Below are 6,000 nucleotides of genomic sequence, written 5' to 3'. Positions count from 1 at the left end.
TCCTGTGTGAAGGCTGGTTGTTCCTGGAGCACCAGAGACAGCAGTCAGTTAGATGCAGGGCAGCGCTGGGGTGTCTCCAGAGACAGGGTGTTAAGAAGAGCATCCTCCTCTCCAGAGGATGTATGGGCCGTGTCAGGGCAGGATGGGGAAATCCACAAGAGTGGTAGCGTCTCCCTCGGTAAAGTCAGTCCCTGCTAAAGGAGACCCTCCCGAGGGGGCCTGCAGCCCACATTCGGGAGCGGTAAATGAGCACTGGGCTCCCCTTTTCTGCCTGCCTCTCCGAGAGAACCGAGTTCCTGCAAGGCAGCAAAGCCGCCGGGGCTCGGCGGAGGACGCGGGGCCCGCGCCGGGACAGCCGGCGGGGGCCAGGCGGGCGCTGCACCGCCTAAAGCCGAGTCCGCGGGGAAGCTCAGAGAGCGCGGCTCCACGAGGGAGCGGCGGCGGACGAAGGAGGCACCGCCGGGCGGTACCGGCGACGCGCGGGTCCGCCCGGACTCCACCAGGCTCCCGGCCGGGCGAGCCCTGAGGGCAGCCCCCGGGCGGGAGCAGCAGCGGCGTTGCCGGGGGCCCGTGCCCGGCCCAGGGTACCGCCGGCGCGGGCGTCCCGCAGACACGCCGGGCCGGGCAGGGCCGGGGGGCGGCGCGGCGCTCACCGTCCCGTCCGTGCTCCGCTCCCGCCGCGGCCCCGCGGTGGTGCGGGGCGCCTGCGCGGCGCTGCGGACAGCGGCCAGGGACCGTCTGTAAAGTGCGGCTCGCCCGCCGCGCCGGGGGAGAGGGTCCCGCACCGGGAGAGCCCGGCCCCGGCCGCGCTGCTGCGGCGGGAAGGCGGCGCAGCCGCGACCCCTGCCCCGCTCCCAGCCCCGCGGGGGCGGCGCGGCGAGGAGCTCCTCCCGGGGACAGGTGGGTGCGGCGCCCACACCCTGACGGCCCCAGGGGCCGCTCCGCTTCTGCCGCCTCGACGGCGCTCGAGGAAGGGACGGGCTGGCTTTAGGTCCGCCGCCGCCACGGTCCCCAGCCCCGCCGCCCCTGCCGCCGCCGCCACAGCCACCGCCTGCTGTCCCCACCGGCGCCCCGCAGCACCGCCGGAGCCCCCTAACGAGGGCAGCCCCCCGCCCCGCACTCGCCGCCCCGCACTCACCGCCGCCCCCTGCCGCCCCCGCCGCCGCAGCCCCGGCGCTCTCGCAGCGCTCCCGGCCCGCCGCCGCAGCCTCCGCGCGCTCCGCAGCGCCGCCTGCCGTCCGCGCTCTGCATCACCCCCGGGCCGCGGGGCCCGACGCAGCGCCCCCGCCCCGCGCTGCCCGCACCTGCCCGGGCCGGGCACCGCCCGCCCGCCCGCCGCGGGGTCGGGAGCGCTTCCGACCGCTGTCCAGCGGGGCTCGCACCGACAGGGAGCGGGCCGGGGTTCACCGGGAGGCAATGAGAATTCCTGTGGCGATGGGGACGGTAGCGGCAGGATGGGAGAGCAAACAGGTCAGGGGAGCTCTGAGGCACGTCCGATCTTTCAAATTCAGAACCGGCCCTGAGCTGGGATCCACTATCCGCACGCTTTTCCTTGTGTCAAGGAGCTGGTGACTCCCGGGAGGGTGAAGATGAGGGTACCGGGCCTGGTGGGATAGAGGAAAATTGCTTCTTAAATACCCAGGGGAAGATCTCTGTGACCTGCACTTAGACAGAGCAATTAGAAGAAATCCTCATCGTGACTTGCCAAAGCCTTGCAGTCCATGAGGATGAGGAGGGAAGTTTGGACAGTATGAGCACTGACAGGGAATACTCTGGGGTGATGCTCCAAGGAGCTGTGAGGGAGCGGTGAAAGGACTGAGCTCCACCTGCAAGGAGCCAAGCAAACCTGACAGCTTCACATGCTCAAAAACAGTGGACGTCTAAAAGATGAAGTAAAACATCATAAAGATCACAAGGTGGGTTTAACTCGCAGTGGGTGTTTTCAAGGAGGGACTGTACTTGCTTTGGGCTTTTTCATTGTATTTTCTGTATCACATTTTCAAGCTTTTTCCTGCAGTTATTTGTACCAGCAAAACACTGTTGCAAATGGAAAATGAGTTTCTGTGGTGCCTGTCACCAGAAAATTGCCCCTTTGAGAATCCATGAGCAACGGTTCAGCATACATGCTGAGAAGGTAAGTGCCTGGTACATCCAGGAAGGAGTTCAGAATGGGAGAGGGTGACTGCCTTGGCTGAAGTACAGGTGTAGGGAATGGTGAACCCTGGGACAGTGGGGCATGAAAGCATCTGGTATAGGGGGGTTCAGGCCATGACTCCTGGCTTGAGACCAAGCTGGCAGCCGGCACCTGCACTTGCTCTGCAGTGCTGTACAGAGGATTTCACAGTGCATGTGTGACAAGGCAGTGCTCAAAGCCAAATAGAAGACAGCAAGCTCCTATTAAAAGAACCCTTTGTGCTGGAGTTGAGAACAGAGGAGTATGCTGAGCAAGAATACCTTGCTGTAGCTGGGGAAATGTGCACCTGTTAATGAGAACAACCTGTCCTCTATCTGCTCATCTCATCTGACCAACAGCAACTCCAGAACTTCTGTGAAACAGCTTAGACCATCTGCAAGACCTGGGTTGCACTCTCCAGAGTGCCGGGAATTGGCTCTGCAGCACTCGGGGGTGAAGCAGCTTGTGAGCTGTGACTGAGTGGAGGACCTGCCCAGACACACCTGAACTGCTGCTCAGGTGTGCCCAGGGAGCAGAGGGGAGGCCACCCTGGGCAGATCCCCTAAGGAAGGTGGGCTACTCCCAGGCTGCATGGCAGAGGCACGTCATTTATATTCCAGTCTTGGAGAAGACTGATGGGCACCATGATCAGGTTCAGTATCCGAGTTCACAGCATCTGGGTTTGGGTTTTTTTTTAAGTATACTTGTTAATTTGGGATAGAGTAGCAGCTCTGACACACATGAAAAGGTGGAGAGTCTATTTTTACCCATTTCTTGAAGTTAAAAATGTAGCTGGGACAGAAGCTCCTTGTGTTTCTAACAAAGACTACACATCCTCCTCTAGGATCAACAGATTATTCCAACAGGATATGTCAGTAAGTCTAAAACATGCAATGGATGAAATTACCTTCACAACTGAAGACAAGGAAGAAAAATACCCATTGCTGTGGACCCCAAAGAAAGTGAAGCATGCACAAAAGTAAACACACCCAGTGCAAGTTGGGGAAAGCACAGACACCTCATAAGGGTGTGCATTTCTTGAGGGCTACAAGATCAAACATGACAATCATGGTAATTTCCATGGTAATTAAGTTCCTGGCCAGTACATGACCCCACTGTAGTACACAGACTCAGTATCATGATCCTCACATAGTTCATCATTTTTGTCTGGACTAAAGTGCATCCTTGAAAAAGATCTAGTCTTTTTTAGTAAAAGAGACAAAAATGGTGGCAGTCAATCATAAGCACACATGACTAGTCAATTAAGTGACTCCTTTACCCTCTCCCTGAGAGTGGCCAACACTGTCTGCCTAGAAAGAAAACACAAAAATAGGGTAGATGAAGAGTATGAAGAGTGCTCCCTCCCTGGCAGTTCTCCTAGCTCTTATAGATTTGTAATTCAGAGACCTGCTGTGCCAGAGATGTTTGCTTTGTGTTTAGCAGCCATGATAGATTTCTCTTTTGCAAATTTCATCCACTATACAGTGACAGTCATGAAATTTAAGGCCATGAAGGACTTACTCGACCAACTTACATTTGGCAAGTAATTTCACACTTGCCTCCAATGATCTCTGTTACACAAACCAAGTAAATTGTAGCACACTGGAAAAGTTACCACTACAATTCCACTAGCTACACACTTTCAGCACTGAAAGCATGTGCCTGTTTTCCTTTGGAATTAATCTGCTGCAGTCATGCCGTTCCCCTGGACAACTAAAGACTGCTTTAGTATCCAGTGTTTTCATTTAGTACATATACTCACACACCCGTATCAGGTCACTCACAACGTGCTAAGAGTTCACAGAATCACAGGAAGGTTTGGGTTGGGAGAGACTTTTAAAGGCCATCTAACCCCACCCTGCCATGGACATCTCTAACTCATAATAAGGTCAATAAGATCACTCCAAGTCCCTGGCCTTGGAGACTTCCATGGATGAGGTTCTTTGGGCAACCTGTGCCAGTGCTTTTCCAGCCTGATATTAAAAATGGTCCCTCTTGCATCTAGTCTGCATCTACCCTCTTAGTTTAAAACTATGAAACCCAGTTTAAAGCCATTACTGCTTTTCTTACAACTACAAGAGTTCTGCATCTCACATTGTAAAATACTTCTTACAATCTTCAGATAAGTTTTGTGAACCTCAAATGTTCCTCTTCTTTTCTCTGTTCCCCAGAAGCCTTAGAAATAGGCTGTGTGCTATGCCACCAGGGCCCTTCCTGCTGTCTCACATCAACAGCATGTTTGCTCCAGATAGTCTACCTGGAAAGATTTGTTATGTCTTAAATCTATACAGAGCTGGGTCAGAGCCTGGATTTTAGTGTCTAAAACAGTGGGTCCAAGAAAAATGAAGCTGCTTTCACTTTAATACATTCAAATTCTTTACAAACTTACCTTTCTTTAACATGCAGTCTTCTCTGAAGGAGTGATACACCATCTTCCCCAGGCATGTAAGTTTGCATTTGACTGTTCTAAGACAAAAGTCTGTGTGAAGAGCCTCACTCTGCTACACACTCTTTTTCACTATTATCTTCTCTTCATGACTTTTTTTGCATATTTTTACATAATCTGCCAATTTTATTTCCAGAGATTGTATATTTGCTTCCAAATAAACAATTAAGTGTCAAACAACACTGTGTGGAGAACTGTCCCTCGGGTAAAAACCAGAATCCCCTGCTTATGGATTGGGCAGTTTGCTGGCAGTATTTCCTGCCTTTCCTTTCTGACAGAGCTGGTTATAAACAATAGAAGAATCAGCTTCCAGCTTCGCTCAGATTTCTCCCAAGATACAAGATGCCCTTAAGAGTTTTAAGTTCTGTGCAGTGTTGCATCATCACCTGATAGGCCCTGACACAGGCAGGGACTTGCCAACAAGTTGGTAACATTCCTGGCTTTCGGGTTACATCCATCAAATCTCACTATCCCACTTCCCATTATTCTCTTTCTTCTCTAATAAGGACTCACTAATGATTCTTGCTTGCCCTATGTCATTTCAAACCCTTTCTTTTAGCAGCTTGTTTTGCATCCCAGACATCCCCACCTGTCACATCCCCTACAGCTCTCAGCCAGCAATTCCTGCCAGTCAATTCCTGCATCTCTCACAGATAAATGCTCAGCTTGGTGGCATGACAGCCACTGTGTCCCTGTGCAGATCTGCTGCTTCCTTAGTTTCTTGCAGCACCCAGTGTCCACTGCCAGTGCTTCCAGATGTTATACAAAACAATGACCCAAGGAATTCTCCTTGGATATTACACTGTACTGAAACCTGTGGTGACAAGCTCTGCATCCTCGCTGACACCAGGATGTTATTTTTCACGCACCAGAATCTATTTTGCATTCAAGACGAGCACACCATCCCCAAGGTGAGCAGCATTGGAGTTTTCACTCTGTCCATCTCTGCCATGGCACGTGGCATGTGATCCCACCTGGCAGTGGCTGCATCCCAAGGAGACATTAACCTGAGCACACACAGCCTGTGCTGCTCACAGGGCAACAGTCAGACCTGGATTTGCTGCACGAACCCCTCACCCACCAGACAGTCTCAGGCAGCTCAGCATACAGAAATGTCTCTGGGCAGCTCTTGGTCATGCCCAGCCATTCTGCCACTCACATGGCCTGGCTTTTGCCTAAAAGTGAGGCAAGAAATTCTCATGCAAACATCCTTTCTGTCTGACAGCAGGAATGATGAACAGAGTTGTTTTCTTGCACTCTTATCATGGCTCTAATGGCAAAAAAAGGGAGAACCAGCACTGCGGGGGGGTTCTGCAGGGCACACTGGGTGTGGATCAGAGGCCCACTTGGGGTTCCCCACATCTAAAGGATACGAGATGAT

Source organism: Chamaea fasciata, unplaced genomic scaffold, assembly GCF_029207755.1.
Source record: "Chamaea fasciata isolate MVZ Bird 193981 ecotype frontalis unplaced genomic scaffold, bChaFas1.0.hap1 SCAF_1, whole genome shotgun sequence".
Classification (NCBI taxonomy): domain Eukaryota; kingdom Metazoa; phylum Chordata; class Aves; order Passeriformes; family Sylviidae; genus Chamaea; species Chamaea fasciata.
Note: the sequence above shows the minus strand (reverse complement) of the source record.